We start from the raw sequence: 22092 nt of genomic DNA, 5'->3' as shown, positions 1-22092 counted from the left end.
CTCCACATCCACATCTTGGACTGGATCCATGTCCAGAAAGCACATGTCTTTCTGTGGTGCCCTGAGTGTTACCACCTGACAGGATATGATCAGGGTTGTTAGCACGGACCTCAGAGGCCTGCTAGCACACCTGGTAATGCCACCAGCGCACACAGATCTTCTACACACCTTCTGCTCCTGGACTGACCTGTGTGCTGTCCCATCTTTATCAGAACTGTTCCCTGCTTTTGGTCCCATTCATTTACTTTAGTTTTCTCCTCAGCTGAAATAATGTCGCGCTTTACCTCCGGCAGCCGCTAGTAATTGATAGCCTTGCTGGATCTTGCTATACTAATTCAGGCTAACAACTGACGCGACTTCTCTTACATTGTCGTCTGCCAACTTGGTGAGCTGATTTATGTGTAGAACAGTGAGTCATCGTTTTGTCCGGCATCGTACGTTCGCTACTGCTATTTTGTTCTCGGCTTGTCATCATAAACAAGATGAACAGGTTTGCGTTGGCCCATCAGCTTGGCCCTGTTCTAATTCTTGCACACGTCTCCCGTCTTAGCGTCAAACATGCCACAGCTAGCTGTGCACAAACGGGACAGCTGCTGGAGTTGGACCTCACCGCTTCAGTGAGAATGAACTGCAGCCTGTTTTGTGCCCTGCTAGAGGAGCTCTTGCTTTGCGCATAGCAGTGGTCAGATACCATGACACCATGTAACGGGTTATGATTAAGTGAAGGACATTTTGCCGGGTGCTTCTAATAACAGGTCAGAGGATGGAGGTTGAAAGATGTAGGGTCTCCCTGCTGCCTCAGGTGCCCTCCTCCGTGCACGCTCTGCTCAATTCTGTTAGTGAGCCACAACATCGGCCTTGTGTTATTATATTAACTTTCATCCAGACGGCTTCGGACTGGATGGTTGCCGGGCACGGTGTCCGACAGCACAGTGCACGTGGTCTGCGTGCCCCCTGCAATCCAGCCCTCTGCCAGATCTTCCTGCAGACCTTTCGACGAGCGTGGGGGGGGGGGGAGGGGGGGTGGCAGTGCTAATCCCCCCTCATCAGCCAAGCGCAGGCCCAGTTTGGGCCCTTTCCAGTCTCCCCGGCAGATCGGGCCGTCCCCCGCGCCGCACTGCCCTGTCCCTCAGGATGTGAGCCCATCTGTGTTTGCCCTTACTCCTCCAATCCACACTCCCCCCCGGCATACACGCTCCCCAATGTGGAAATGTCGTTTGCACACATTCACGCATCACAGAAGCATCTTGGACACGTTTCCTTTTACCTTTCGGCGCCACGTCCGAGTGAAATTTATTTCTTTTTGTAATGCATTATTTATTTGTAATACATTACTAAAAATATTTCGTTTTATTGACCAGTTATACAATAAAGTCCTGAGCTTCTTAGGTCATTGAAAATTTCCTTTGATTCAATAAGAATGCGAAATACTCAACTAAATTGTAAGAGAAAGAAATTCTTTTTTATTTCAACAGTTTCAATACTCATAATGCAAGCCACTGTCATATATATCAGCTGCCTTTCGTCTGCACAGCCCATAGTAAAATGAGACTAGTCAGGTCTTAATGTAACCAACAAAAGCCGGATACAAAATCCATACAAACTCAATTAGGAATCAATTTGAGTTTGTGTCAGACAGTCTGGTGCCAACAGAGAGGGTTTTCTATCAGCTTATGTGCCAGAAAAAAAGACAAAGAAAAAAAAAACCTCAAACAGTTTTCATTTGAATATTTCTCATGGCTTGCATGAGAGGATCTTAGACATTGCTCTTTCGTTGTTTTGCTTGCGAGCTCTTTTGCTGTTTTGTGTCTCGCGTCTTCCCTCGTGGGCCAATCACCGTACGGGGTTAGGAGATAAGTGGTGTCCTGGACCAGCAGGAACGCGTAATGATCAGTACGTGTAAAGAGTGTAGGTAGAGCAGCAAAGCATCAGTGTGTTTGTGTTTGCAACACATCTGCATGGGATTCTTGTAGTGAAAACGAACGGCCATGTGCTGCAGTAAATAAACACAGTAACAACAACAACAACAGCAAATGTTCCTCTTTTTTTCTCCTCCTGGGGTTGTTGAAAGGAGCAGGTGGAAAACATTAGGTTGCTGTCACATTACACGTTCATCTGTCACATCATCCACATTTTCTTGTGTGGGCTTTATTGTATTTAAAAAATCCTTTTGGGGGGTCAGTTTCTTGCTGGATCTGAAGTGGATCTGAAGACTCTCTCAGAAGCAGTGGGGGAGCAGACAAGCTAACAGTGAACGTGGCGTAACACTGCGAGGTGCTTTGATTTCCTTCTCTTTTAAAAACACCCCCCCTACCCCTACTCTTGAAAATGTGCAATCCTTTTTTTGTGTGTTCTCATTTCTGTGTTCTTTTTCTTAAAAGCAGAGTTAAGTGTCAGAGAGGATCTTTATGATAATTATCCATCAGGATTGAAGTTCTGTTGCTGTACCCACCGAAAGGAGTCTTGCCAGGCTTGCTTTCATAAGCAAGAACAAAGATGACTGCAGACAAAAGGAGAAAACAAGAACTGGTGGGGGGTGTGGTGGTGGACACTAGCCTTTTGCTCACCAGAAAGGCTCAGATGTAATGAAAACAGGTGAATTTTAGGTGTGACATCAATACAATGGTTATTTAACAATACAATGGTTATTATGTTTTAGGAGAGACAGCTGGCCAGACAAGACTTCGAGGTAACCTCTAATCTGAGTGGCTGATTGGTTTTAAAGGTAAGGACAAGAGTTGGAGGTAACCTCTGATCTAAATGACTGATCAGTCTTAAAGGTAATGGCTTTGATGTGGCACGTCTGTTCTCCAGAACTAAACAATGAGCTCACAGACCTAGACAATACCCCAGTGGTTACTAAGAATACTTTTGCTTATTTGGGTGAAATTTTATCCACATCCACTAATTCCAGAATAGTCAAAATATATCTAGTGTCCTTGTCAAATGAATGAATAATGAATGAATGAGTAAATGAATGAACAAATAAGTGCCGTTTTCTTTAGCATGTTTTCAGGAGGAAAAGGTGTACTAACATGTAGCTTCTTTGTTTGTAAAAATGACCTATTTTTCCCAACCCAAACCATTTCTAAAATCTTTAAAGCAATTGCATTTCTGACATCGATATTAAAAGAATATAATAATAATATTCATACATTCATGAAGACACAAAATAAAAGAATTAAAAAAATAAATAAAAATAAAATGTGTCTCCAGTGTCACAGGTTTACATTTGACACAAATATTTGAACCAATGCTTGAACACTGAACCTGTACTAAATGTTTTTGCATGTGTGGTGTGTAGATGGCAGAGCCTTCACTGGGACTGGAGAGTGCTGTGCCTCGGACAAATAGAAGAGGAATGAGAAGCATTTGCGCACTCGTTGAATGTAAGTGTGACCGATCAATTTTCGAGCAAAATGGCTGGCGTGCACCTTCCTCTGACATGCTGTGCCTTGCTCATACGTGTTAGTGCCCCTGCCCTCTACATCATCAAGTAGCCGTCGCCTATGCACTGGATCACTGTTAGAAAGTTCACTCACACAGACATTATTTGTGTGACATTTCTGCACGCTTTATTGCCAGGTCTTACGGAGTGGACTGGGACGTTTTGCTCAATGTCTTAGCAGTATTATACTGTAATAGACTTCAAAGTGTGAATAATACAGCAGAAGGATGTAAAATGATTGCAGTTGTGAGTGCCTTTATATGAGTTATCAGCACTTCATATAACAAGGCTTAGTGCATTGGGCCTATTGTCAAAATTGCAGTTTCTGATGAGTGAATCTTGACAGCAGGACAATGGATTATTAGCTCACAGCTAACATTCAGGCACGCAGACTCCTCATCTAATTGTATGCAGTGATGAGTAACAGTGATGAGTAACAGTGATGAGTAACAGTGGGCCCCAGCGACTCTCCGAAGCTGAGAGCAGCTGAGAGGGGGCGGAGCCTCTGGCTGAGGCGTGGCAGGGCTCCGGGGGATTCGCACAGAGGCTTTGTGAGCGTACGGACTTCCAGTCACCTGAGCTCTGCTCTGGTCTGAAACCAGAGTGCTCTGCTGACAGGCAGTCACTCAGAGACGCAACCAAGCCTTTCAGCAAGGCTGTCCAGCGGCCAGTGACCAGGAGAAGATCCTCTCACAAAGGGGCAACTCAGCTTATGCCACCTGAGTAATTACCGTGACTGGATATGTGGGCAAATGTGCCGTCGCAGGATGTCGTGAATGACTAATTAAAGCCTTCGCAAATTAGCTACCGTGATAAATATTGCGGAATTGCTGATCAGATTCCACACCCGTCCATGTTCGCGTTTGTATCTCTGGGGGAAAAAAAAAAACACGCTTGGGAAAACTAGCTTTTTTTAATATACATCCTTGCAATATGAAATATATTACTTGCTAGACAGATTATGAAGCAGGGTGCCTTCAATCAAAGCTATGAGTAAAATTCAGTGAATGATTTCATTCTGAAAGCACCTTGGTGAAGAGAGGAATAATGTACTCGAGGCACGACACATTTAAAAAAGCCTGCCTACAGTCCAGATTTGTGGAGAATTCAACACTACTAGCATTAAAATGAAGATTCAGTTCAGAAATGTCTCAAGCACTGGGGAGTGATGCAATTGGATACCTTATTTCTGCATCTGCGTCTTGATTGGTGCCCTACATTTGGAAGAGTTTCAGCCAATGAGTGATTTAAATGTGACTGCTGACATCACCAGCTTTAGTCTAGTCTGCACATGCCTCTTGGAGCATTTGGTTTCTTTATTTAGAGGCAAAGAAGCATCAGCATGGCGGTCTGCATTTGTTATGGTGCGGAAATATGAGAGCTGTACTACGTTCCGAGATGGTTCGTAGAGACTCTCAACATTTATAAACGACATCCTCAACCTTTCAGAGATGTGTGCTAATTGCCTGAAATGCCAAATGCCTGGTTTGTTTGTTCAAGTTAACATTTAGTTCCCACTGGTTGGGCTGTTGCAGGAGCCCGCCCCCCCCAGTTCCATGCGTCGGCCCCTAAACAAGCAGACCCTCTCTAGGGGCAGGACTCAATCACGTAGCCTACACCGCAGCCTCTGAGAGGCTTACTAAGGTAACCGCCACCGAACAAGCAAGTGATATTGCACCAAACAACGTGAATGTAGCCGCATTATTTTGTTAGGGCAATGGAAGATCGTTCATTGACACTACAGTCCTGAAACCTCCAGGTTTCATACAGGAATAACTATACTCGCTTGAATTAGGCCGTAGGCAGAAGATTGAATGAAAGAAAGGGGGCATACTCAGTTTTCTCATGTGCATTGTATGGGTTAACAAAGTTTGACAGGGAAATAGGCACAGATTTCAGTTGCAGATTATTTCTATTCTTAAGAGGAGTCCGTTACCGCATGTCGCTATTTGAGATTTTGTTGACAAGGATATCTCTTGTGCATTGTGCCCTTTGTACTTTTACAATGGTAGAATTAACATTAAAATCAGACTGGACGGGGGGACGGCTCCAGTGCACAGTGCGCTGCTCCCATAATCCAATCTTCCTAATGGAGTCTGTGTGGTGACTGTGAAGCCCGACCAGCAGGGATGTCTTTTGTGGGAAAATTGAAGGTCTGTACGATTTTGGGCCTCGCACCATACAGAGGTCATTTTCCTTTGCTCGAGTTATATCCTCTAGCTGTGTTTACAACTGCTCGCTGGTAGGTGGCAAATCTTTAAACGAATCAAATGCCACTTAGCTTTCTTGCTGTGGAATGGCAAATACATATTTCAACTTTTTTCTGCCTCTCGCGGTCCAAGTTTGAGGGGTTGATCTAAGCATTGCTTCAGTTCCGCCAGCTGAAAGCCATTGGGGTGGTAACAGAGGAGAGACACCAGGTGAGGATTTCATGGAAGAGCTTTCACATTCTGTGTCAGGTATTGTGATTTCTGATTCCATTCCTAAAAATGTTGGAAAACAGAAGCATGTAAATTTAAATGTTGTTGAAAAAGTAGAATTCTGATGATAATAGTTAAAGCTTCAGGCCCTTTATGGATCAGCAGATACCAACATGTAAAGTATGACCATTTTATAGTTTATAAATGATATATTTATGTTTGACATTACATCTACTGTAAATGAACCATATAAGGTAATATGTAATTATATGTATGGTTTCACACATCTGTTTCGTCTTATTCCGACGTTTTGCACAAAGCTATAAGTGTTATATTTATTTAAGTGTAGGTTTATTTATTTATATAGCACATGTAAACAACTTGCACTGAATGTTTTACAGCAATTGAAGGAAAATAAAATAGCAAACAGCAGTAGGAGTGAGAGGAAATAGCACAGCCAGTCAAGATTGAGATAAAACAAGAACAATCACAGACCGCAATTAAATTCAAAGTCTTGGTTCATTAAGTTCCATTTTTTTCCTATGTGAAGAAAAGCATGAGTCATTGGGCACAGCAAGCAAAATGCTCAACAAAACAAATATGGCATTGTATGATTACCATTTATACAACAATATTAAACAGTAAAAACACTATACAGTAAATATTGGCATCAGTTACCATTTATACTATAGTAGGCAGTATATCCTAGACACTGGCTACACCAGCTGCTGAAGTAAATACCCAGTATTGTAATTCTGCAGTAAGAAGGTTCACATTCTTTTTTTTTTTGCTCCTCTTACTCACGAGACCAAATACTTAAAATTAGTTTTTGCAACTAATGCTGTGCATTCATTTTGTGCCCTTTTATGCTTTGCTGAACACCTCTTGAATATATTTAGAACAATAATACTTTATGGAAATAAGCTATATGTATTTAAAAAACTTGAATAATTGCAGCAATTTATACAAGCCCAAATAAGGTCCTTTTAAATTAATACAATTAATGTGAAAACACTCCTGGACAGTGGACTGTGCGTTTACAATTATACATGTCTATGAAAGGTTTTTTTCCGCTCTCAATTAAAAATTCAGGCAATTATGTATTTCAAAAGATTATTGACCTCTGAGGGGCCTTTTGTCTCTCCTCTTATTATAGTATGACACCTTAAATAATATAAAACTATTGATTAGCTTGTCCTCCATTACAGAGGTGAGACACCTTTCGGACGACATTATCTTTAAGGAGTATAAGTTTAGTTCCTATAGGTGTTAGATAATAAAAGCTCACAACCAAGATGAACATGCTTATACCCTTTGGCCAAAAGTACGTGGTTACTTGACCATCATACCTATAGTACACATGCCGCGGGCAGTTATATGTTCCAATATATGTCAGATAGTGTTCAGTGGGGTTTAGGTCAGGTCTCTGTACCAGAGTTCCTTTACACCAAACGCATGTCTTTATGGACCCCACTTTGTACCCTGCAGTCCTGCTGGAAGAGGGTAAAACCTTCTCCAAATTGCTGGAAAGCATAGTTGTTTAAAATGTCTTTATATGATGTAACATTAACACCATCTTTCACTTGCGCTAAGGGGCCCCTCCCAAGCTTTGGAAAATAGCCCCAGACAATATCCTTTCTCCAACGACCTTCGCTGTTGACATTATGCATTCTGGTTTGTAGTGCTCTTTTGGCATACGCCAAACCCAGATTTGTCCATCAGACTGCCAGATAATGAAGTGTGATACATCACTCCAGTGAACACATTTCCACATTTCTACCACACTCCAGTGGTGATGTGCTTTGCACTGCTCCAGCCTACGCTTGGCATGCATAATGATCTTTGGCTTGTTTTGGCTTGTTTGCAGCTACTCGGCCATGGAAACCCATTTCATGAAGCTCCTAGCACGATTCTTGGGCTCATGATGTTTCCAGAGGCCGTGTGGAGGTCTGTAGAGAGTGCTGCACCCTAGGATGGCCGATTGTTATGTGTTCCAGCCACATCAAGGGTTCTTTCATTGTTCCTAGATGTTTCCATGTCACAGAGACCAGGGCAGATCTAGCAGGGCAGAAATTGCACAAACTGACTTGCAACAAAGGTGGCATCTCTAGACACATTTAAAGTCACCAAGCTTTTCTGTATGACCCGTTCCACTGTCAGTGTTTGTTTATGGATATTGCATGGCGATGTGCTTGATTTTAAAAACATTGGCAATCGGTGTGGTTGAAACACCTGAACTAAATAATTGTTAGGGGTGTCCACATACTTTTGGGCTTATAGTGTATGATGGTGTACTCTCTTATCCCACAACGAGTGTTTTATTGAGATGGAGTTGGTGTCCAAGTAATATATCTTTGGTGGTATTTCATGGTTTTACCTCAGTAGTATACAATGTTCAATCTAATAACATGAATTTATAAACACAGGAATTTTCAAGGAAGTTAAACCAGATCTATAAACCAGATCTATTATGTCATTTAGCAGAAACATTAGGGGACTCAAATACCTTAATTGGTCTAAAGCAATATTTGTTCACAGTGTGGTTTTAGGAGTTTTCCACATACAGGCCCAAATGTGTGGGGGCATGGCTGTGGATCATTGGAATGATTGTTAATACTCTGCAAATACGTTTGTGTTTCAAACGACATATAATGGTCCACCTGGAGTGGAGTCGCACTTGGCTAGGTACACGTTCCCAAGGATGCTTGTTGGAGTGATTGCTTTTTTTAATCAAAAGCCCTTGTAGCACAAATGATAATGTCACAATGTCTGAAACTCTCAACCCATGACCCTGTAGGTACAAGGCAAAGTCTTTTGTTATGGTTCATTTGGCTTTTAAGAGTTGTTAATATTCCAGAGATGCTCCAGTAAACGTATGTGAAACCAAGAGAGCTTGTGGAATGAATAGTAATAATTCTTATCTTTACACAGTACTGCAGGGTTCTTGTTTCAATCTAAGTATCTAGATTTACTTTAGCTGGAGTACATCACTACAAAGTAAACCAAACTAGAGTTGCCGGCTAGTGCTGCTCTATATTATGGGTCACCATATATCATTTCTCTTGATGGGATACAACCAAGGAACATCTGTTTCCACTTGGCTGTAGCCGTCACTACATTGAGCCCCTAAGTTCAGACTTAACATCTAGTTTTAATTACAGTGACCTTAATAACAGTTGCTAAACCATTTACCACTGGTTGGATTTGTTTCACAGATATTTGTTTTAGCAGATATCTTATTTCAGAGAGAGAGAGAGGGAATAGCAAATCATACAATGCGACATATGCACACATGGACTGTTAAGGAGAATAAGGTACATAAGGAGACATTTTCTGGAATGGCATTTGTTTGCATAGTCTGTTCTCTTAACGGTCAAGATATTTGACATTTGTGTAATCCAGAAACAAGTGTGGTCATAAAGGCTGTTGAATTTGAACTTCCTCTGGGGTCTGCGAGCATGATTCCGTCTGTGCTAGCCAAACAGTGACATTTAATATGAAGTGTGAACATTTATGATTATTTAAAGTAAAAAAAAACATTGTTTTGTTAATTCTGACTGATTTATGATTTGTGTATGTTTCTATATTTTATATATAAAATGTGTGTGTGTGTGTGTGTGTGTGTGTGTGTGTGTGTGTGTGTGTGTGTGTGTGTGTGTGTGCATAGTTCTATATTAGAGCTATATGATATGGTTTATTACAAAAGTATAAAAAATTTGTTTTCCTGATAATAAACCCCATTTTATGAAGTGATTATTTATATAAATAAATAAATTACAGAAAAGTATGACGTTAGTAGTTTCTGCCCCTGCTCATTTTAGCATAATTTATTTCCATTTATTTTACCAATGTGACTATTTGACATACAAAGAGCCCTTACCCCACTTCCCTTTTTGGGTCTGAAAATGCAATTAATAGAACTTTGTGAGCCGGCACTCCCAAATCTGGAAACCAGTGTGAGCAATGAAACATCAATGGAGTCGAACTGAATTGCATTTGCTGAAATGTGTACTGCCCTTTCCTTAGACATATGAATGCTATAAAAGAGACAGCAGTGAAAGAAGAATGAAGAGGGGTGTAGTCATGACGGCTGTGTGTACACTCGCTTGCCTAAAGGAGCAAAAACAGACTTGTTTTCTTGTCTTTTTAGCTATTTGACTTGGGGAAGCAAAATTACTTTCTGTTTTTTTAGTACTGGTATTATATTTTTGTAGAATTGGAATAGAATATTGCACATAAAATATTTCACTGTACTTCAGCTTAAAGTAGTCAACAATTTTTTTAATGCTTTAAAAAAGTGATAAAAATATAATAGTTAACCTAAAATCACATGGAAAGCCATATACTAATAAACTCCTTTTCTCATTTGTTTTGTGTGTGTGTTTCTGTGCGTGCATGTGTGTATGTGCGTGCGTGCGTGCAGGTGTGTGTGTGTGTGTGTGTGTGTGTGTGTGTGTGTGTGTGTGTGTGTGTGTGTGTGTGTGTTTGTTGTATTTGTGTGGTGGGATGTTTTTTTTTCATCCAACCGACATTTTTCCATGATGTTTGAATGGATGAACACAACATGAATGAACAATATGAACAATATAAATTTTTGATGAAAATGTTGGGCTTCTCTTCAGTAGGGCTGTAAGCTGCCAGCAAATGTGCTGAAAATGTTTAAAGTCGGCACAATCTTCCATTGTCTCTGTAGAGAAGTCTGGCCATATTCCATTCTTACAGAAGAATTTAGGCATGAATTCAGTCAAAATGTGCTCTAAATGCACCTCAATACAGATAAGAGTACTAAAACGAAAATGGAGGGAAAAACAACAGTAACAAATCCACTGCCACCAGCAAAACCACTGACCTGAACATTGTCTGTACATCATTATATTTTATGATTTAGGACTAGCTAATTGCCATTCATTAAGTTCTGTTAATATTGTTGTCTTATATAAGTGCCCTAATAGTTAGCTTATTTAGTTTTTTTATTGATGTATTTCTCAGTGACTAATTGTTTACTTAATTGTTTATTTGAATTGTTTATTACTCTGTAAAATATATTAATTGATTAGGTTGAATGAATTTATGGACTAATTCACTAGCAAATTTATTCAAATGTCAACCAACAGTAAACTGCGGACTACTACGGTAATGTTATTGTGCCATACTCTAGCTGAGTGTCCCAGTGAAAGGCCTCAGAAAGCACCAGTGCTGCGTTTAACCCCTCCTGAAGTTCTTGGTTCATGCAGAAGGTTTCACATATGTTTTTACTTGAAGCAATGCTAATGCATCGACATCACTAGTTCTTGGAGAAGGTATGAATATTTGCCACGGAATGACCTTTATTACATCTGTTTTCTCTTTTGTCCCCCAAAATGAATTGATTATTATGTAAAATTATGCTTATAAAAACACAGGCATGCCCACTCATCCTATAACCTTCACCTGGTGAGTATGAATTAAATTCATATTTCTCTGCGGTGGCTAAAAGACACAATGTATTAAAGCCAGGTGTATAGCACCTCTGCAAGTAATGCTATTTCAGACTCATTTTCCCAAAGTCTAGATCAAATGTGAAAATAGTGATCCAATGAAACAACTGGCTCGCACATTTCTCTACTCTGCTTTGGCCTTGTCTTATTTAAGACCTTTTAAATGGTCTAAGGTTTTCCATTGTATGAGGTGTCATTTCTTCTGAGGTCTTTCAGACAAATTGAATAATGGTAAGCATTTTCATCTGTCATTTCAAACGGTAATATGAAAAACTGCGTTGTTGAAAGGGAGAAGCGGCATTAGCTTCTCTTACTGTGTTTTGCACACTTCGGCTACGTGCAGAGCAGTGCAGCATCCGTCTTTCTGTTTCTGATTGAGGTCAAGTTGAGGGAAAAAAAAGCAATCTTCACTTTTCTGCCTCTTCTTTTTGATGCATACTAGAGTTACAGCAAGAAATGTCTGCAGTCATTGGTTGAATAGACTGGACTGCCTACTGTGAGAGGGATTGAGTCTCCAATGCCCCCAAGAAGGGCATGCAGCAGTTCAAATGGAGTGGAAAATGGCCAATAGTGGCATATATTTAAAGATAATCTACTAAGCTTTTCTACTTTTCTCTTTCTAATCTGCTTTCACAACAATTGTGGCTAACAAGCAGAGCTTTACTCTTGCTGTACATGATGATATGTTCATACGATGAGTTTCTCTGCCCCCGACAAAGTCCAGTTCCGCCCTGACAGGAAATCCATGTCAGGTTTTGTCGGCAGCTCACTAGCACACATCTCCTGCAGGATCCAGCTCGCTCTGCAGCAGGTCCACCTTCTCCAAACACCTTCCCCGTACTGAGCTGTTCAACCAGCGCAGAAAGCAGGATCCGCTTCAGATGAAAGCCGTTGAAACACCGCTTTCACAGAGACTTACACGTGACAGAAAAGCGCCAACAGGATTGAAATAAACAAAGAAGACGGGCTTTATTCTTTTTCATTTCTTTTTGTGTTTTTCCTTAGTTGGCGAAAAGATCTAGAGCACAGGTTCTCGTTGGATGTTCCCTACATTGACTTCACTGCATCTTTCTCTCAGTCAGACCCCGCAGAGAAGAGGGGAGGTGAGGGTGAATGTTCCGCTAGAACCCAGTCATAAGTGAACAGTGTCTCGGGTCCGTTTGAACGGGCTGAAGAGTCCCAGACACGCCAGACACGACGTGGTCTGTCCCAGAGAAGCTGAGCATGCAGCAGCCTGCGAGCTCCTCACCGCCGCTGCGAGCACACTGAGCCACGGATGAGATCCTTCACCTGATCACACGTCTCCGTTCACATTATTTAAACTGACCGGTCTCTGAGAGAGGTAAGGGTCCGTCTACTTATTTATCATTGAATTCTCCTCTCACACTGTCCGTGGCGAGTTTGCCCCTGTCTTTATTATTACGGCGGGACCATACGTGTTCAAGTTTGGTTTGAGTACAGAAAGTTTTTGACTGTGCCATCACATCAGAATGAATTAATAAAATTTAACCGCTTTCAGGCACGTCAAGTCATGATATCAATCATACTCCAGGACTGTGTTTAACTTTATCGCACCACAAATAAATCACCCACCGGCTGCCTAGCACGTTAGTATGAAAGAAAAAGAGCACGACTGCGTTAAAATAGCTTTAAACGAACAACCCTGCTCTGTTTGAGTAATTAAAATGATCGAAAGGGCTACCATGGCTAATTGAGAAATAGTTGATCAAAACACAACCAGATGTGGATTGATTTGGTCGGCTGCCATCTCTCTCTCGCTCTCAGAGTATGAATGGAAACGATTAGAGAAGGGCGAGTTCATCTGAACCAGAACCTATAGAACCGTTTAATTAGAAATTATATCTCTAAAACCGACATTGAATAGTTTGTTTCTGCAGAAGTCGTTACCTTTTAGCTTTGAGCGATGATGAGGGTTTGGCGACCTTCGTCAATTTTTTACTTCAGCGAATCGTCTCGAGCTCAGTTCGGTTGTGAAATTCAGGCCTTGACAGAACTTGTCCATAATGAAAAAAGCAGTTTTAAACTTCTCGGTTTTAAACGTCTAAGCAGAATATATCGATGTGGTTACAGTGAGTAGTGGTGGGTTTAAACAGTAGCCTAAAAGTTCAAAAATTCTTTAAGGTTAAATCCCTAAATTAAGATATTTAAAGCTTACTGGGAAAAGTTTGTCAATGGTGTAACATTAGGGACTTAAATTACAACATATATGTTACAATAATTATTAACCAACGATATCGTAAACCATGTGTTAACGGCTGAGGAAACTCGTGGGCTGAGCGATACTCGTGTCTTCATTTTCTACACATGAAGGAGTGCATATGGGAGGAGATATATAAAACATTTCAGATCTGCGGAATCATTATTACCATAAACTATCAGTACAACGCAGCAAAAATAAGTTTACGATGGATGCTTTAGGAGTTATTGACATGGCAGATGTGTAACCAAGCCGAAGTGTAATTGGACATAATCTAGACTACTGGGTTTGCGTATTCGGTGAGATCTTGCGCAGCACAGTGACAAATAGTAACTGCAAAGTCGTCAATTCTGTATTTAAAATAATATGGCACTTTAGGTATTCATAAATTTAACTATAAAAAGAATGATAGGACTATTGTCTTGTTATTTGTCATATTAAGTTGACAAACAAAAAATAGGGCTTAATAAAAAAAACCAGGCTACTTGTATTTTATTTAATCTGATTACATGTAGTTTACCAATTACTTAGCACATCACTAAGTCATCCAACTTAAATTATGTTTACCAAAAATTTATAAAAAAAAGGAATTTCGTATGTGCACCTACTAAGTACAACCACATGGCATATGTGGAAGATTTTTATTTTAAATTCTGTGCCACTCACGTCTCCCTGTGCCTGGCTTTTTGTAGACACACTCTGGCCTTAAAATGTTTTGAATTCATGCACGTGTGAATGCCCCCTGTTTGAAGCTGTACTATTAGCATTTCAAAGTTGTCCCAGCACCATTTCAATAGGAGAACCTTCAGCCCGTGCCTATTAGTTTGAACAGGGGCCCACTGAGTGGGGGGGGGCAGGATTGGGGTGGGGGGGGCATGCCGTCGGTTTCTCTCCGTCTTTGTGTTTCTGTGTGAAAACACTGTCCCATCCCATTCAGTTCAAAGGATATTTCCCTTGTTCTGTTTTCCTCTTTCTCCATTGGTAAGCTCGATACATATTGTGGTATGTGAAGATGGTGAAGTAACGGACGAGTTGTGCGAGATCCGTTCATTTCTCGTCACACACAGATTGTGCATGCATAGGCTCGGTTTTAAGGCAGTGTAAATATGTCTTTCAAAAGGCCTCCTATTCTGTGTTACCCAAAGGATCATTCATTGTTAAATGACCTGCTGCCTTTCTTTAAACTTTAGCTGAATGGAGTTTGCTGGGGCTGGAACTCTGAGCCTTGCTGCACCCAAGCGTGCTGTACTGATATAGTGATCCAAATGGTGCTGTTGGGATTGTATTGTATCTCTTGAGTTCAGACAAGGCCCTGTGTATTTTTCTAAAAGACGTGTGACCACTTTTGTATAATGAACATTTTCAGCATCCACCCCCCCCCCCCCCCCCAGTAGAATTCCAGGAGAATAATGTTTTTTATTTAGTGTGATATGTGACTATTTTGATTTAAAGATAATGACCACATGTTCCACATAAGCAGCGTGTAGTTAGTATTTCATGTTCCTTACACGTTGATAGGCGGAAATAGGCATAGACAAGGCAACTCGGCATGCACTGGGAAATCATAGACGGCGGGGACACAGCACTTATTGGTGAACATTCTCAACCATGCTCGCTCAAAATTTAATCCAGGACACATGGATGTAGAGAGACGTAGAGCGGTAGTGATGTCTGATTTTCTTTTCTTTGTTGGCACTGGGATGTGGCTTTTGGGACAACATCATGAGACATTTGTCCAGCCGTGATGTCATTTGCATTGGCGTCCCAAATAATAACCGCAAGCCGCCGTTGTGATGCACACTGCTGATTCAGACATTGTTCTGTTGCGATCATCTTGCTGCAGTATTTATTAATAAGCGTATTGTATGTAAGCCGGCTGGCCAGTGGGACGTGTGGCCACTTCAAGTGAAATACATGTGTGAGAGGAACTTCACCTGACTCTAGCATTGCCCTGTTCTTACGGTGCTCAAACACGGAGAGGGCGCACATGATCACCCCGGAAAGGGAATAGCCCAGACGCAGAAGTGGGGAAAAGGTGATTAAACACAATCAATGCTTCTTCCGTACGGATCGCCTATGCTCCGCGCAATGCAATAATCTCCAATCAGGCCACTTCTTCCCCCGGATTTACGCAGCCGTGTGTTTACGTGGTGTTTGGAACCCATGCTGTGCTGATAACTGCTCGCCGTTTTAAAGGAAATAAACAAGGCCTCTTTTCTCTTCTTAAAGCCGGCGGACGTTGTGGTTTACGTGCTGTGCGTAGCACCGGGGCCTTTGGTGGGCTAAAGCCCAGCCTTTTATATGACAGGGTTTATTTTACGATTGGTAATCACACTCAGGACTGGGGCCGTTTCTGGCTGTACGTAGAGGACTTGTCTGGGCTTCTAAAACACATTTATGGCAATGAGGCCACTTACCTCCTCAAACGACAGGGAGAGAGAGAGACTCATCGCCTGGCACTTTAATTAGCTTCAGGAGCAGAGCAGCGTTGGGTGGTTAAAAAAATGGAAGGATGTGTTAAGGGAAAGTATTTACATCTTATTGTCAGTATTTGCTGCTTGTATTTGCTGACCAGCAGTAATACCAGCAGTAATACCAGCAGTAATACCAGCAGTATTACTTTGGTTTCTTTTGTGTTGTTTACAAAATGCAGCAAAAAAAAGAATAATTTTGCATAACAACAACAACAACAGTAGCATTAAAATAATGATGTTAATAATAATAATAATAATGATAATATTAATAATAATAAAGTTCATGATACAATTTTTGTTTTTTTTATAATGAGTTAATGGCATTAATTTAATATTTTGTACAGTGAATACATTACATAATTTGATATAAAATATGAAAATTTCAGTGTCAAATTTCCATGGACACATAAAACTTTGTCTATGAATAGGACATGTTCTTATCTTTATAAGAAATATATTAATTTCTCTTTCACAGAAGAGAAGCAAGGAACCAAGGGTGAAAGTAAACACTGGCTGTGAGCAGCTTAGGGAGGGATAGAGGGACAGAGGGATAGAGGGATAGAGGGACAGAGGGATAGAGGGACAGGCGGACGCTCAGGGGGCAGTGAGAATTTGCAGGCTGCCAGGGAGAAGGGGTTGTGTCTCTGGCGGATTACACCACAGTGCATCACATCCACACTTAAAAGGCCTATTTTCAACGAGACAGACCTGTTATTTCAGTACGGTAAGGGGAGCTGCACTGCAGTGCAATTTCCCACCATAACGTTGTCCTTGACAGATGTGAGTAAAAGGAAAGAAAACGGAAAGAAAATGTCTTTTGAAGTTTTAAATTATTGTAGTTTACTCTAAAATGTATCCTTAGAAACTATTGGGTATTATAGATAATTATAGGCTTATTCTGTGAAGACAATATATTTTTATAAAGTTTTATTTGAAAACTTCAAAAAGAACAAAACAAGAGTATCATATATATTTTGTAAGGTATGACTCCTTCGTCTTTCCAGAACGTGTAGCTAGCGCCGTTTATGAAGAGTGACTGTATTTCCTGAAGCAGGCCCCACACTGGACTTTTCTTCCGTGACTCCCGTGCTGTTTTATTAAGGCAGCTGTGGCTGGTCGTCCTGCCGTAATCAGAAGCTTTGTTTTCTGAGCACTCCAGAGGCAGGCTTTATCTGGAGGCACATCCCCTCCACAGATAAGATACTTGAAAATGAGGAATCAAAGCTCGGGGGCGGAAGTAGCTCGATCTGCCCGGTGTCCGCGGGGCCTGGCTGTGGATTTTAAAACCTCGTCTCGTCGCCTTCCATTGTCTGAAAACCTTCTCTTCAGACTCCGTGCAGCTGTTGCGTGTGGGAGGGTTACTGCCTGGTGTTACACAAAAAGCACCTCTAGAACAAGGTGTCAAGTAGCGATCTCTTTGAGCCTTTCCACCTTGGTCTGCCATCAGAGTAGCGGTGGTGTAACGGGAGGGGGTGGAGGGATGTTTTACACCGCTTGGGAGCACAAATTAACCTCCCAGCCCTGGCGCTTAGTCCACAGATGACACACTCTCACTAGAGCATTTAAACAGATCGCCCCGAGTGCGTTACTCCACTTATGCAAACCAACATGTTACAGAGATGCATTGTGCAGTTACTACATGGGGAAATCTATCTGCTTAAAAATCTGTAGGATTTTATGGGCTGCAAGAACTTGTTTATCTGCATGATAATTGCAGCTAAGAGAAGATCCATGCTTTGGCTTGATGGTCATGTTCACGGTCTTATCAACTGGATACGCGTTTCAATTTAACAGTGGCCGCTTTTGTTTGGCTCGACCCCCTCCTCATCCTCATGAAGTTGGACAGGTGTTGGTGTGTGTGTGTGTGTGTGTGTGTGTGTGTGTGTGTGTGTGTGAGCAGCGTGTGATGCTATTTTATTATGAGTAAGGCCAGTTCAAAACAGGAGTTCTTTCCAGAGCAGCGAGTCTACCTGTAAGTGAGCTGTGTGCTATGTCAGGAGGCATCATTAGGTCTTCTGTTACAGCATTTCTGTTGTGCATTGACATCGGGCCCTGATCTTAGAGGAGTAAAGTGCTGCTTCATTAGCATTGCAGAATTTTAGTCTGGTTCCTCCCTCTACACGAAGCCTAAGGCCCAGCGCTCTTGTGTTTACTCTGAGGACATTGTACAGTACAGTTTTATTTCTTTAGCCTGATTAGATAATAAGTGGTCTGCAGCCAACACCTGAGGGACTCTCGTACCGTGGCCCGTGGAGACGTCTGCATTGATCAGCTTCGCCGGTGCGCCGCTGCTTTGCATAACACCGAGGAATTTAATTCCGACCAACAACGAGGTTGCCGCTCGAAGTTAATTACGCGCGAGGAGCAGTCATTACTCCTCGGCCTGGTGCTGATCTCGCCGATAGTGAATGGTTCCATGCGTTGCACATGCTGTCACGGTTAACCTGTTCATTTGGCTGGAATGGGGCTTGTCAGTGCTAATGTGTTCTGAGCACTCTCCCCTGCACGTTTGACACAATTACTCATACGCATGTCGCAGAAATGTGACAGGGCTTATATTTACTGCTCTTTCTCAAACAAACCGGATGAGCGCAAGATTTATCTTTACGGTGGGCTTTTCTTTCTTCTCCCGTCTGGCTCCTTGTGTTCTGTGGCCGGCTGGAAAGCACATAGGATCGAGAAAGCTAGTCCAGACAAAGGGGCATTGTCCAGAGGCAGGTCTGGAAAGGGGTTCCAGTGAATGACTACCTCTGTGATTGTCATCTTGACCGTAGCGCGGGTGAGTGCCAAGCGGACAAACTGCATTCCTGCACCTGCCGCCCCTTTACTGCCAGAGAGACACTGTCCTCCCCACAGGGTGGGACAGGGCCTGGGTGGGGGGGGGCACGCGGTCGACGCAGAGGAATTTCCAGGAATGCTGGGAACTGAAGGACCGGTGTCACTTCAGACAGGCCTGTTTCCATCAGCCAGCGAGCCCCGAGGTGAAATGTAGTCCCACCTGAGCTTGACTGCAATTTTGCCTTTGTGGCGAGTAGGGGACGAATCATGAACTGACGAGCAGTTCAGGGGCTTAATAAGAGTAGTTCTCTCGTCGGGGCGCACGGTCGTGCGGCGCTTAGTTCCAGGCCCTCTAGTTGAAACATACGAGGGACGATAGGAGAGGGGTACCATTAACTTTACAGATTGTGATGGCAAGAGATAAAATCTCATCCCGGCAACCGGGCCTCTTCCCAATTTTTGAAGGATAACTCCACAATTCATAGTGCGTTTCTTATCCGAGGCCCTCTGGGATGCATTGGTTAATTGGCACTTTGGGTAGCGGGCCAAGCACAAAACGGACAAATTCGAAGCATTCCGCGATGGCAGCTTGAAACCTTTTAAAAAACGGACGCAACATTCTCACTCCCCTCAGCTTGTTGTCAGAGGATTGTTGTGATGTGAGTGCGGTGAAGTCAACCGAAAGGTGCCGATGTTCGCTTTGCCACTGGGTGACTGGAATTGAATTTTATACTCCACTACGGGGTGCACCGAACTGGTTTTCACGCTCCGAACTGGTTTTCAGGCTCCGCTTTTCTTCAAACCTGAAAAGCATTGCGGACTCCCACAATTATGTAAAATATTAACATGCCTTGCCCATATTTTGCCTTATATATTTTTTATATATATATATACTGTATATTCTCTGGAAACTTTGTGTACTTCACAATTTATCTATCTATCTATCTATCTATCTATCTCTATCTATCTATCTATCTATCTATCTATCTATCTATCTATCTATCTATCTATATATGTGTATGTATATATATATTATACATACACATATATATATATATATATATATATATATATATATATATATATATATATATATATATATATATATATATATAAAATATTCACTGAATGAGTGTATGTGAAGGAACTGACAGTACATTAATTTAAATCATCTATCTGTAAATGCCTTACAGGTATAATTAAGTGGACAGACAGGCGGACAGGTTCTGTATACTCAGGTGCTTGGATCCTAACACCCTTTAAATAGTCCTGCTTGTTTTTATAAAATCTGCTATTTTCATTTTGATTATTTGTCTTCGTGTTTGCTATGGATATCGGTGTTATCAAAAAAAAAATTCAGGCAACCGTGAACTTTTATTTTCAAAATTCGCATTTTAATGTGTCAGTTTAATATATTTTCAAAATTAAACATATCAAGTGATTGGGTGAAATTTAAAGAAAATTATTAAAAACCAAATTAAAATTTTAATTCCTATGACTTAAATTCAAATTTTATGTTTTACGATTTAGAAGGTTCTTGAAGTGACTCATATTTCTCATATAGAATTGCAATGATCTTTGTTAAAATAAATAAAAAACAATACATTTTAGTGTTCTAATCTAAGTCTAACCTTGTTTAACCTTGGACTTGTGTATGTACTGCTGAAAATATCAAACATTGAAATCCAGTTTGAATCTGGATGTCACTGTGACTTCTTAGTCACCTCAAACTAATCATAAAAATATTCCTCTTTTTTTATTTTTAAATCAATAGCAAAATGGTGCTTGTTAAATAATTTAAAATAGTTTGATCAAAGTGGCTGTTTTGGGTGTACATCAGAGATTGATTTATTAAGCGAGTGGTTTTTTGCATGCTGTCTGCTCTTCAGAAGTCCTGCTCTCTCAGTACAGTACGGCAGACATATGGCTCCTCTCTGCCTCGTGGTGCTGTTGGCTGATGGGGTTCTGTCGTCAGATGAAGCTGTTTAGCGGTGAGGCTGCCCGGATGGGCACGATGGCGGCGTCTCATGCCCGTCTGGGCCAGCCTCACCGCTAAACAGCTTCATCAAAGTCAGCGGGCCACTGTGCTGGCCAGATAGCCCTGACTGTGAAACAAAACCCCTCTTAGGTATATTTCCTGTTGTTGTTTGTTTTTTTGTGGCCTGATAATATTTCTCTAGAATATTTTTCCCAGTCTCCAAGGTCTCCCAGCTGTGTGTCTGGTTACTTTAGTACAATTAAGGAAGAGATTGAAATAATGTAAATATGCTCGATAGGATCTGATAGAAGTACTGCTTTGTTGCAGAATTGTGTGTGTGTGTGTGTGTGTGTGTGTGTGTGTGTGTGTGTGTGTGTGTGTGTGTGTGTGTGTGTGTGTGTGTGTGTGTGAGCGCGCGCGCTCGTGCATGTGTGCTATGTGCTTTATAATTGTTTGTGGGACATGATAAAGATTCGTAGAGGTTGTCGCAGCACACACATAGAACCTGGGTTTCCCGTCTCTCTGTTTTGTGGGACGATGATGTGTGTGTTTTTACAGTTGGACGATGTTGCCAAGTGATTCCCTTGTTTTCACGGCATAGCAAGCATCGCTAAATTCATATTAATCTTACAATCTTACAAGAATGCTATTTTGCTTGAGCGTAATGCATTCTGTTGCTACAAATGGTTTGGCTCTTCCTGGATAACACAGCAATAGATACTGCATAAAGCACATGATGCCCTGAAAGGACATTTTGCCCATGGACGCAGTCGTGAGGACATTACTCTGCCTTTATGTCACAACAAGCTGTTACCTAAATGAATCAGTCCTCTGGGCTCTAGTGTGTTTGAAGCCGATTCGTGGTTACACTCAACTGCAGTAACAATACGAAGATGCGCAGCAGACTGAGCGTGTCAGGGACAAAAGGCAAAAATCGAATACCGAAGTCTTTATGAATAGCGCGTATCTGTAATTGGTTTACGTATGCCCGGCTCTTGCTGGACACAAAGCTTTTCCGAGGCAAGGCCTTCCGTGTGAGCCTCTTGCTTTCAATCCATGACCCTGGATGTTGGAGCGCTGCCTGAAACGAGTTGGGTTCTCAGACGGATGTGGTGTCATTCCACACGCCCCCCTGGCACTCCTGTACGATTGTCACGGAGTCTCGTTGAACGGCTGTGGCCTGTGACGGGGAAAAAACAAACGGGGGGGAAAAAAACAAGCTTGGCTCTGACAAGAGCTGAGGAGAGGAGAAGAGAGGAGAGGAGGAGATGAGAGAGGAGAGGAGGGGGCCAGAGGACA

General features: G+C 41.7%; 1 protein-coding gene across 18 annotated transcripts in view; it reads left to right on the top strand.

Annotated features, from left to right (window-relative positions):
• Positions 1 to 12022: 12022 nt before the first annotated feature.
• Positions 12023 to 22092, top strand: part of adgrl2a (adhesion G protein-coupled receptor L2a) — a 92537-nt gene continuing 82467 nt past the window's right edge. For 6 of the 18 annotated variants that reach the window (XM_077024361.1, XM_077024349.1, XM_077024347.1 and 3 more), the window contains exon 1: positions 12030 to 12687. The gene's annotated coding sequence lies outside the window, so the exon portion shown is untranslated. Of the gene's footprint in view, positions 12688 to 22092 lie in introns of all 18 variants that reach the window. The other 12 variants (XM_077024360.1, XM_077024358.1, XM_077024359.1 and 9 more) reach the window with 7 other exon arrangements.

The sequence above is a fragment of the Brachyhypopomus gauderio genome, chromosome 12 (assembly GCF_052324685.1).
Source record: "Brachyhypopomus gauderio isolate BG-103 chromosome 12, BGAUD_0.2, whole genome shotgun sequence".
In the NCBI taxonomy this organism is placed as follows: Eukaryota; Metazoa; Chordata; class Actinopteri; order Gymnotiformes; family Hypopomidae; genus Brachyhypopomus; species Brachyhypopomus gauderio.
The sequence above is the reverse complement of the archived record's forward strand: the minus strand, read 5'-3'. Positions and strand labels throughout refer to the sequence as shown.